At 34.8% G+C, this 12,437-nt stretch overlaps 1 protein-coding gene across 9 annotated transcripts in view; it reads right to left on the minus strand.

Annotated features, from left to right (window-relative positions):
- ppcdc (phosphopantothenoylcysteine decarboxylase) overlaps window positions 1-12,437 on the minus strand; it is a 33,584-nt gene that overhangs the window by 17,100 nt on the left and 4,047 nt on the right. For 2 of the 9 annotated variants that reach the window (XR_011007149.2, XR_012393622.1), the window contains exon 6: window positions 12,315-12,353. The exons of 2 other annotated variants lie outside the window; for them this stretch is intronic. The gene's annotated coding sequence lies outside the window, so the exon portion shown is untranslated. Of the gene's footprint in view, window positions 1-800; window positions 5,134-8,364; window positions 9,126-12,213; window positions 12,354-12,437 lie in introns of those variants that run through there. 5 more of the 9 variants (XR_012393625.1, XR_012393624.1, XR_012393620.1 and 2 more) reach the window with 5 other exon arrangements.

Raw genomic sequence — 12,437 nt, forward strand, 5'->3', positions numbered from 1 at the left:
GGTAAAAAGTAATATGTATACAAAAATAGCATAAAACATACTTTCATTACTTTCTTAAAAAACTAAGTAACACATTTAGCAACTTACGCTTCACGCAGACTTTAATGTAAAAAATAAAACCAACATTGGGTTTGTCAACATTTGACGTTTACAACTCAGTATTTTTGAGCATGCATTTTGTGGAAACTGATTTCATATACTTTTATGAAAAGCTGCAAAGGTTTTGCAATTAGGAAATAAACTGACAAATCGGCAAATACGCACATGTGGATAATTAATGTGATGTTCTTTATAATTCATTATTCCTATTTTGTCATATCTGCTTCATAAGATGTTCCGTTTTTGCTCTGATAAGACATTTTCACATCATCCTATTGAGAAAATATAAACTAGCGGTGAGCAGGAGTTCCTGTTTTTAGTTAAATGAAACTGTCAAAAGGTCAAATATTGCTAGAAAGGTTAAAATAACTCTGAATCCCAGAAACTGTGCCGTTGCTTATCTAATTCATATAATCTAAAATAATTCATAGTATAATAAAATAATAATAATAATAGTATAATTTACTAGCCCCTCATTTGCTCAAAACCTATTTAATTTTCTTCGGTTGAACAAAAAAGATAATATTGTGAAAAATGCTGTTGGCTTAACCACTGACTTCAATAAAATACATTTTTCCTTCTATGAAAGTTGGGTCCTAGCAATCAGCATGCTTCAAAATATCTTCTTGTGTGATCAACAAAAGAAAGAAAAGTTTTATAATCACATGAGGAAGTAAGTGATGACATCATTTTTTTTTTTTAAATTTGGGGTGAACCATCCCTTTTAGATTAGGATAGAGATAAACCAATTCTGCTGGCTTTATTAAAATTCCATTTTTTGGCTGAGACATGCTTAATCTGTGTGTATTCAATAAAGATTTCAGTCATTTGGAGAACAACGGAAGCAGGAAGAAAACAAGTGTTAGGTAAAGGTCAATGACAGCCTGTGCTTATCAAGCACATCTTAACAACTGTTTTGATTATATGGTAAAATACCTGCATATAAAACATTAACAGATAAATCACTTTATTGGCAGCTCTTTATAATAGGTTCACCTTGTTAAGGCATGAACTATGAATAAACTAATAAACAAGTACTTTTACAGCAAATGAATGTGTTCGATTTTTTGAACATATACTAATATGTTATAAACATAAAATAGAATGGACCACAAAACCAGTCATGATGGTCAATTTTCACATCACCTGAAATACATCAAGTAAAACCGAAATAAATAAGCTTTATTAAGATTGGACAATGTTTGACCAATATACAACTATTTAAAACCTTTATATGCTCTCACTGAGCCAAATAATGAAAAAGAACCAAATCTACCACAGCTATGCTGATGACACTTATATCTACTTAGCCTTACTGCCTAATGACTACAGCCCCATTGACACCCTCTGCCAATGCATTGATGAAATGAACAGTTGGATGTGCCAAAACTTTCTTCAGTTAAACAAAGAGAAAAATGAAGTCATTGCGTTTGGGAACAGAGATGAGACTCTCAAGGTGAATGCCTTGGCTCTAAAAGTCAAACAACAAAAAATAAGGTCAAGAATCTTGGTGTGATTCTGAATTTAGATCTAAGTTTCAGTTGTCATGTCAAACTAAATCAGCAGACTATCATCTCAAAAACATTGCAAGCATTAGATGCTGCGTTTCCATTGAATACTTTGAGAAACTTGTTCATGCTTTTATCAACAGCAGGGTGGATTACTGTAATGGTCTCCTCACTGGCCTTCCTAAAAAAGACAGTCAGACAGCTTATGCAGAACGCTGCAGCCAGGATTCTGACCAGAACCAGGAAATCAGAGCACATCATACCTGTCCTCATGTCTTTATACTGGCTCCCAGTTACATTCAGAATAGATTTTAAAGTATTACTACTTGTCTATAAATCACTAAATGGTCTAGGACCTCAATATATTACAGAGTTGCTCACTGAATACAAACCTAACAGATCACTTAGATCATTAGGATCAAGTAAATCAGTAATTCCAAGATTTTAGTCTAAGCAGGGTGAATCGGCTTTAGCTACTGCCCCCCGCTGCGGGAATAAGCCTTTAGCAATGATCAGATGTGCTCCAACATTAGACACATTCAAATCAAGACTGAAAACACACCTGTTTAGCTGTGCCTGTACCAAATGAGCATTGTGGTAAGTCTGAAAGATCACATTATTATGTCTTTCTTTTATATTTCATTCCTTTAAAACCTGTTTTAGCACATTTTAATCAGTTTTTATTCTTTGTTTTATTACACTTATACTTGTTGTAAAAATTGCCTTGCCTAAAAATCTGGACTCTGAGGCTTCAACGCACATCTGAGGCTTCACAATTATAATCAGGAATTAAGTTTTGATAGATTTACAGAAAGACATTTACAATATATCATCAAGCATGATATTTACTTATTAATCAAATGAAAAATGTATCATTTTCACCCAAACATTGTATTTTTGCTATTGCTAAAAATATACTTAAGCAACATAAGCGACAAATATGGACACCAGTATTATGAACGAAACAAAACCAAAATATTTTTACTATGTAAAGTAAATTTAATGAATCACAAATACTAAACATACTATAAATACATTATATTGTTATGTTTAACCATTTTTTGCTTTGTTTGAAACTTTAAAATGAAACTACACTGTAAAAAGATAAGTTAATACAACACCATTTTGTTCTGGCATAGCTGCGTTCTTCAATTGCAGTGCGTCTAAAGTTGCGGCGGCAGCACATTTGTGCTGATTTGCATGTGTTTACTTTGATGGTGTGATATTTGTAGAATGAGTGATGAAACTGTGCCAGCTCAGAGCCATGAGTTCATTCAACTGTAGAGTTACATCAGCCGTGTCTGTATTAGTGTTCAGCTACCTGGGGAAGCAGCACCAAGGGCCTGTCAACATTCCCGATGGACCACCAGCAGGAAATGTGTCAAGTGTTTACTCAAGCTTAGTGACACCTCCAACATTAAGCGATCTGCTGGGGTACACCTGAGCCCGTGTGTGTATTTTAAAATCATAAAGCAGATGTTTTTTTAGAACTTAAGATTCATGCATAAAAAAAGCAAAGTCATTTTAATCATATCACTTTACAAAACAGATTGTTCTGGTTCTTGGAGCTGATTGATTAATGATAAAGTTTATGATAAAGCAAGGCTGCTTTATACAATTGCATATCACATGCAACATAAAGAATGAATATACTGTACCGTTATATAAAATGTATTGTGTATTTTGGGTATATGATGAATATTAGGAACATGTGTGACCTTGGATGGCATTATGTCTGCATCAAAAACCTTTAACGTAGAGAACAAACCCTTGCATGTTAATAAATAAAATAAATAATCATAAAAGAGATACATATGCTAATCTGCATGTGAACTACAGTTTCTGAAGTGCACAGGGAATGCTACACTGTAAAAATATATTTTGTAATTTTTCCCTTGTTATTTATGCTTGACCTTTCTTATGACAGCTTTTAATCTTGAAAAGTTGGGAAAAGTGACTTTTAATGACATTTGTAGTAGTTTACAGTGTTACATTGTCTGGGTTGCTGTTGTATTTTACAACACATACTTGTATACGAAACTTGCTTTGTCCACAAAAAAGAAACGTAGTTGCACAACTTTGATATTTCTGTTCAGAATGGCTAATTCATGTTGCAATTCATATTCAAACTGGGAGTCAATAGGAGTTAAGATCTTTGTATTTTACAATTTTGACTCATAAAATTGCAGCATGTTACAATTTAGAAGCATTAGTTAGAATAGTGAAATACAAGCTCAGTCTGTTAACCCACATTTGCAAGAAATACATTTGAGACATAAAAACTGAGAATGCAGATTTTTTTTTTAATTCCAACTTTATATTTCACAATTCTTACTTATTTTGCTCAAAATTATGTTTCAGGATGAAACAACCAAATATCAAGAAGTTTATAGCTTACAACTGCATGAGCCTGTTAACTCTGGAAACTGAGATGAACTTTTAACCCCAAGTTGTGTACTTTTTTATCTTTATTTTAAATTGCACCTATGATGTGTAAGGCTTGAGATACCACAAATATTTTGATGTCTCTGAAAATTCAAATATGAGCTAAAAAACACAGAGACAATCAGCTCCACAACCCAGCAGGTGGGAATGCGGGAAAAACCAGCTCCCCTCCTTTCCTTCATTTACATTCGAAGCACCCCTGCAACCATTTGTTCAATCACCCTCTCTACATACTGTACTCATACAGAATAGTCATTTCAAAGTCTGAATGCTCTAAATCAACCCAATTGACTTTATCTATCATGTTTGTATCATTTGAAATGTCTCAGTGTGACTGGTACAATGGTCTCATTCCCTCAGAAATAGACATATTCAAAACAATAAATATATAACTTTAGGTATCTTTTAAACCACTGCCAAGGGTGTGCCTTTCCTATAGGCAGCACTAAATGCAAATGTCTTTTGCAGCCTGATCTCACGAGAAAACGTAAGTATTTTACGTTTTGCCAGTTTAGTGGCTAATTTGTACGAATTCGTACGAGTTCAGTCGTACGAAATGGTACGATTTTAAAAAGGAGGCGTGGCACCTGACCCCACCCCTAACCCCAACCGTCATTGGGGGATAAGCAAATCGTACTAAATTGTACGAATTAGATCGTACGAATTCATACGAATTAGCCACTAAATGAAAAAGTTACGAATTGCCGTGAGATTGTGTTGGTCTTTTGTTATTCACACACCCCTTTCCTTGAGGGGATTCTTGGATTACTACTTAAGGAAAAGATTATTTATTTATTTATTTATAATTTTTTAAACAAGAAAAGATTAAAAGATATTCGGGCCTGACTCAGCATGAATGCTGTTTTTCAGCAGGTTCCTGCTCTGCAGAACATAATAACAGACAGACATCTCATCCATCAACACAGTACAAACAATCACCAAACATATAAAATAGAGAAAAGCAGGCTACTATCTCAGTGTCTACAGCGATTGTTGACCATCAGATGACAAGCATGGGATTTTTAAAAAAGTCTCAGTGTTGGTATTGTTTTGAGATGTTGTGGGATCTCATTCCAGGCTTCTGTGAAAACATAAAAGAAAGATCTCTGTCCATAACAGTTTTAAAAGCCGGTACTGGCAAACATCCATTTGTTACAGATCTGGTGGAACGATCAGTCCTTGTGTTGAGTTTTGGTACCAAAGCACAAAGGGCTGCTGAGGTAGCGCTATTTAAAATTTGATAATACAGTTTAATACCCGCGTTCATAATGTAGTTTTGAAATGTTAAAGCTTTAGAAATAATGTGATGTGTCCATCCAGAAAGTCTGTTGTGGATCTTATAGGCCCTATTGTACAGTCTAGCTATTGGCTCCAAGATATCGTTTGTTGTGAGAGACCAAACATTTAGAACAAATTCTAAATGTTCGACACGATTCTGTTATCCAGATCAGCCCATAGCGTGGAAGTTCCACGCTATGTATATTTTGAAGTCAGGTATGCCCCTGTACAGCTTATTATTGGACTAAAACACGGTAGACGCTTTACTTGTTTCAAACCTTTGAACACAAAAGAGGATGTTTTAAAAATTGCTGGAAACCCTTGACTTCCATAGTCTTTGTTTTTTCTTACAATAGAAGTCAGTGGTTACAGGATTTCAGCTTTTTTTTCCAATATATCTTCTTTTGTGTTCAACAGAAGAAAGAAACTCATAAAGGTTTGAAAACACTTTTTTGGGTAAGCTATCCTTTTAACTTAATATTTTAGTCAGTTTGACTGATGTACAGTAAGTTGAGATGACTGGAAAAGTCCATTTGATACAACAACTAAAAAGAAATTTAGGCAGCAAGTATTTTTTACAGTGTATGTTCATTTATACTCACATTAATGTTCACTGTTATATATTTTTATTGATTGATTCACTTTTTTTTTTGCTTTGCCTTTTTTGTTCTTAGCATTTGCATTGTCCGATAAGCATTATATAAAAGGCAAATCATGCTGTATTGTGGAATGGTTCAGTGATGCCTGATAGGGTTTACAAGTCTGAGTAAAGGAAGACATGAATAAAACTGCACCAGAATTGTGCAATAGTTTGGTTCTGTGTTTCGCAATACATTTCCCATGTCGTTTCCTGTCACCCCTCCACAAAAAGCATTTCACCGAACTGACCTTGACTAGCAGAGATCAGCGGCGTCTACAACCCACATCATCGTGAGTAATATTTTGCCCTCTTTTAGCATGCCAAGAGAGATAAGAGCCTCCTCCACATTACACTCGGCTGATTTCACAGCTTTCAGCACCTGCTTGATAAAGCTTTCCCTGCTGCCTGTTTCTAGAGTCAGCCCTGGCAGCCAATGACAAGAGGACAGCGCATCAAACAGGGGACCCGTGTGTAAAGCAGCGCTCATTACATCTGATGACAACACCTCAGCTGCTTTGCTAAACAAATAAAGATGAACAAGTGTTTTGATAAAATGTTCACTTTTAATGTGCCAGTGTACGCATCATCTAGTTTGATTCTACTATCATTAAAGATAATGATTCACTGATTAAGTTATACCTCTAAGATTTTTCTACATTTTGCTTGTATACTCCTCACCTAAAAAAATGGGTGTGTCAAGTAGTTGCAAAATGAAATAAAAATTTAAATATATATTAATTGATGCATTTTCTTTTCAGCTTATTCCCTTAATTAATCTAGGGTCGCCACAGCGGAATGAACCACCAACTTATCCAGCATATGTTTTGCGCAGCGGATGCCCTTCCAGCTGCATCCCATCACTGGGAAACATCTATACACACTCATACAGAACATGCAACCCCCACACAGAAATGCCAACTGACCCAGCCGAGGCTCAAACCAGCGACCTTCTTGCTGTTAGGCAATCAAGCTACCCACTGCACCACGTGACACCCATACATATACAGTGCATCCAGAAAGTATTCATAGCGCTTCACTTTTTCCACATTTTTTCATGTTACAGCCTTATTTTAGAATAGATTAAATTTATTTCCTCAACATTCTACACACAATACCCCATAATGACAATGTGTAAATGTTTTTTTTTTTTAAATTGTTGCAAATTTATAAAAAAAAAAAAAAAAAAAAAAAAAAACTGAAAAATCACATATACTTAAGTATTTACAGCCTTTGCTCAACACTTTGTTGATGCACCTTTGGCAGCAATTACAGCCTCAAGTCTTTATGAATATAATGCCACAAGCTTGGCACACCTGTCTTTGAGAATGTTTGCCTATTCCTCTTTGCCTCTCAAGCTCTGTCAGGTTGGATGGGAAGCGATGGTGTACAGCCATTTTCAGATCTCTCCAGAGATGTTCAATAGGATTAAGGTCTGGGCTCTGGCTGGGCCACTTAAGGACATTCACAGAGTTGTTGTGAAGCCACTCTATTGATATTTTGGCGGTGTACTTTGGGTCATTGTCCTGCTGGAAGATGGACCGTCACCCCAGTCTGAGGTCAAGAGTATTCTGAAGCAGGTTTTCATTTCAGGATGTTTTTGTACATTGCTACATTCATCTTTCCCTCTATTCTGACTAGTCTTCCAGTTCCTGCTGCTTAAAAACATCCCCACAGCATGATGCTGCCACCACCATACTTCACTGTAAGGATGTTATTAGCCTGGTGATGAGCGGTGCCTGGTTTTTCCAAACGTAACACCTGGCATTCACTCCAAAGAGTTCAATTTTAGCCTCATCAGACCAGATAATTTAGTTTCTTATGGTCTGAGAGTCTTTCGGATACCTTTTAGCAAATTCCCCACAGGGAGTGGCTTCTGTCTGGCCACTCTACCATAAAGGCCTGATTGGAGGATTGCTGCACAGATGGTTGTCCTTCTGTAAGGTTCTCCTCTCTCCATAGAAAAATGCTGGAGCTCAGACAGAGTGACCAATCAAATGTTAAGAAAGAAACTGACTATAGGCTTTTTTTGTGAAATCCTTTCAAGCTATTTGTGATGTAAGTAACATTGAATTGAAATTAATAAACTACTTCCAACAGGCTTTCTCAGGCCACAATAAAGCTTGTCCTCAAACTTTAACATCTAGTTTCATTGTGAAAACAAAAATTTTCAGGCCTTTTGAAAAAAAGAATGGCCACTTCCCATTTTATGAAGCTCAACAACTACAAATCACAGCTTTATTATTGCCCTTACCCATTGTGATGATTGGTAACTATTTGTTACTTCATATTTATTGTGAAATACATAAACAATTCTACTGTTCCTAAAGTCACTTGTGTCATATATCATAAGGAATCTATCATTAGGAATATATATTTTTGTTTTTTGTTTTTATTAATTCATAGGGGTGTCAATAATCACACACACATCTATATTATATCCCATATAGAAATCTATCTATAGGACTAAAAAGTTCATCATCAGCTTTGTAACAGAGCTTTGATTACTCCTTTAAAAGTCTTGTTTTTCTTTGTATGATGATGTTTGTGTTAGCATATTTTAGACAATCTGATATTATTATAATCTGACCTCAGACACGTTGCTATGAAAATATACAGATAGCCAATACGATGTTATGTACAATAAATCAACATAGCTTGATATCTATTATTCATTGATTTCTATAAGTCTCTCACATGTTAAAGATGTACGTGTAACCAGACACCGCCAGCCAATTTCAGCAGCTGCAGGCTAATTTGCAGGAGTACAGCTGCATTCAGCACTCATAGATTGCCTTGTTTGGAATTTATTGCATTTACGTCACACATGTCCTTAGGACATTTTCTTATCCTCACAACTAAAACAGTGTTTATTTTTACTATTATAAAGGATGTAGACTTCACCATCTAGAAGCTATCTGCAGTTCTTTTAGATAGATTAAGTTATTTGATTTTGTAATATAGGAAAAAAAGAATTCAGTAAACCATTAGTAAGGTGCATTATATGTATATACTCTCTTTAAAAAAGTGTTTTTTTGTTTTGGGTGGCATGGGGGACATGGTGAGACTGATGGCCCCATAAAGAACATTTAACATCTATGAAACCTTTTTATCCCACAAAAGGTCCTTCAGGGTTCAAAAGGATTCTATAACGGGATCTATAATGAATACATAAGTGAAAAAAAAAGATTAAAATCTATTAAAAAATTCAATTTTAAAAGAACACAAAAATGTTTGCTATGGCAAATATATAGTCAACATCTGAAGTGGATCCAAAACGTTTTCCAAAATTGTCTTGAGACAATTTAATATTTAAATAATTTTTGTTCAATAGTTTTAGGACAACTTTGATGAAAGGTGATGATCCACTTCAAATGTTGACTATACAGTGTATTATGATTGTAACTGTTACCAGCAATGTGTGAAATCCGGGAAATGTATAGAATGCATAAAATCGACAGTCATTGCCTAGGCATTCTATAGACTACAGAGTTGCTATGTGGCTAAGTATGTAACTGGCCTACTAGCCACTGATGTTTGCGGTGACGCTTTGGTCGTTGTTTGATGATGGCGATCGAAGCACTTGAGTGTTGAACATTGAACGTTATTGTAAGACAGCATATTGCAGGTACGAGGTTCCACAACCACTTGACAGGTAATATTGCCAGAATTTTTCTCACAACGTTCGTGCAATTCAAAATTTCATTCAAGTCTTCCTTGCTGCAAAAAGTAGCTCCTTCCAGTTGAGTTCTGCTTGTTTTCGGTAACAACATCCTGTCCTTTTTATTTAGCAACTCTTCACTAATTCATGAAATATGAATGTGCAAGATCAAAGTGCCAAAATATTAACTTTTTCATATTCACATATTTTCAAAATATGAAGTATTCTATACATTTCCTAGGCTTTCTATACAATACCGGGATTTCACACATTGTTGGTAACATCTAGTACAAAAAAATAACAAAGAAATAGCGAGTAAATTACACAACAGAAAGCTCAAAATGTATTTTCACTTTACTTGCAACAATAATCTTTCTATAAAATATTGTCATAGTGTTTATAAAGCAGCTACATGGCTGTTCTGGACTGACTATAAGATGATAGTGGTCTAAAGGATGTTATTTTTGAACTTTGTCTCCTGAAAACAGTTTCACAGATAATATAAATGTTCATTTAAGCAGTTTATCCCTATACACACACAAGCAGGATGTTATCTATCCTTTTAAACTAAAGTGACAGATACACCCTTTGTTCTTACCCCATGCAAGGCATGAACGTTGACCAGACATCTTTAGCCTCTACAAAAAGGCACAAAAACAAGTCTATGGAACTTCACTCCGGTGATTAATAGGTTTCTAGCTTTGTTGTAAAACATTTCTAAACCATGTTAGAAGGTGTATCCTATAAGGTTTTTATATTATTCAATGAAAATAAATGGTTTATAGTGATCCTTTCCAGCAGCTGACGTGTATTAAAACTAAAGTAATTATAGGATCTAGTGCTCTTAGTTGGTGTATCATAGTCAAATGATAATAAATGTGGTTAACCACGCGTGATTAATAGGTGGAACATGTTTCTAACGGTAAGCTGCATACAGGATATGTGTGTGAACAAAACAAGATATTTGAAGGTGTTAAGCGCATCAGTATCTCCTAGTAAAACCTGAAGGTATTTTCGTAACTGCTTTGCTACTGTTGCGGTTGGAGGCCCCTCTGGGACCCTTCAGTATAGGTGTAAGGTCATACAGAGAAGGTGTATGCCAACTGGGTCACATATAAGGCAAAATAACACTTACTTTTTAAACAGTTTATTTATAATTGTCCATTGTATTAATATAATAGTTGCCCAGTGTGACTACTTATTGGCAGTGCAGGAAAGACTACTGAAAAATCACATTTAAGTAAAAGTACTTGTCAAAACAAATGTAGTGCAAAAAGAGTATCTGTTACTCAAAGTGTAAAGCACTTAAAAGCAGTGCTTAAAAGTAAAAAGTACTCAAGAGCAGTGAGTATTAAGCCGTGAAAGATTGATTTATTTACATGTGGAGTGAAAAGTCTGGCTGTGTCGATATGTTGACGCTTAGGTTATGCACTTTGAACCCTGACTAACCCTTCATCTTTTCATCAGTGACATGCAGTCTAAACAGCCTCTTGGTCAATGCCTGTAATGATTTTGCTTTTTCTTTAATGCTTCCTCATTGTAAAAGTTTTCTGCATTTATAAAAGCATTCATGTCTTGAGGTCGGTCTGATGCAATTTTTCTATGGCGAATTGACAGGATGGGATTATTATACTTAGCTAATGATTGTATACAAGAAAAACTAAACATACAAAAGTAGCGACTGCAGGTTGAAGGTTAAATAGTGAAGTAAAAGTATCAACACAGAACTAAAATGTACTTAAGTAAAATGTTTAAAAACCTACTTTAAATCCTAAAACATTTTAAACCAACTTAGCAAAGTACAATTCCTGAGGAAAAAAAATACTCAACTATGATAATTTCAGTATTTGTTAGGCATGGGCCGGTATTAGATTGTGTTGGTATGATAACCTTGGATAAAAATATCACGTTATTATGAACACTGCTCCAAAATAATTTATTTTTAAATGTCTGGGCAAAAAATAAACAACTATTTTCCCTTATTGAACACAATATATTTTATATTAAGAAAAATTAAAAAAAATTTTGGACCAGTAGCTTTTGATGTGAAGGTTCCTTTTCTGCTGGAGGTACTATTAAAAAATAAATAAATAAATAAATAAATAAATTACATATACCTTAACAAAACATTGGTTTTAAAACCTTGACATTTTCATACCGTGGTAAACCTTAAAATCGCTTATCATCCCATGCCTAATATTTGTAATTCATTAATTTACACAACTGCTTATTGGTCATGAGGATTTTTGTGATCATCAATAAGTTAATAACACACTGAAAAAAAACTAAATTGTTTTAAGGTAAATTGTTGCATTAAGTTCAGTAATGGTCAACTAAATTTGTTTAAATTCGGCCAATGTTAATACAAAGTATGATTTTGTTTGCTGTGCAGATGCTGACGATATCATGATCACTGATATTTTAATGACATTAGTTCTGTGAGATACAAAACATCACTTACATATTCTGATAGCCCTATGCTTGATGAAACTGCCCTTAGTGTAAAGAATTTCAAGCGAAGACAAGGACGTATTCAACAGAGAATTCAGAGAGGTCAAGGGTGATATATAGAGGCTGATGCTTACAATGAAGGAGTAGATGGCTCACTTGAAGCCCCAATAAATCACTAAACTTGCCATCTGCAGTAGATCTGGAAATTATATCAGGAGAGGAAGGCATTCCTTACCCATTAGTCCTAACCTTAAATGATGATACATCTGGCAACCTGCCCAAGATCAGAGAAACAGAAACTTATTGCTATGCTTTTCGAATATGTATCTTGTGATATATAGCCAATGTAGACTTTTAT

The sequence above is a fragment of the Danio rerio genome, chromosome 18 (assembly GCF_049306965.1).
Source record: "Danio rerio strain Tuebingen ecotype United States chromosome 18, GRCz12tu, whole genome shotgun sequence".
Taxonomy (NCBI): domain Eukaryota; kingdom Metazoa; phylum Chordata; class Actinopteri; order Cypriniformes; family Danionidae; genus Danio; species Danio rerio.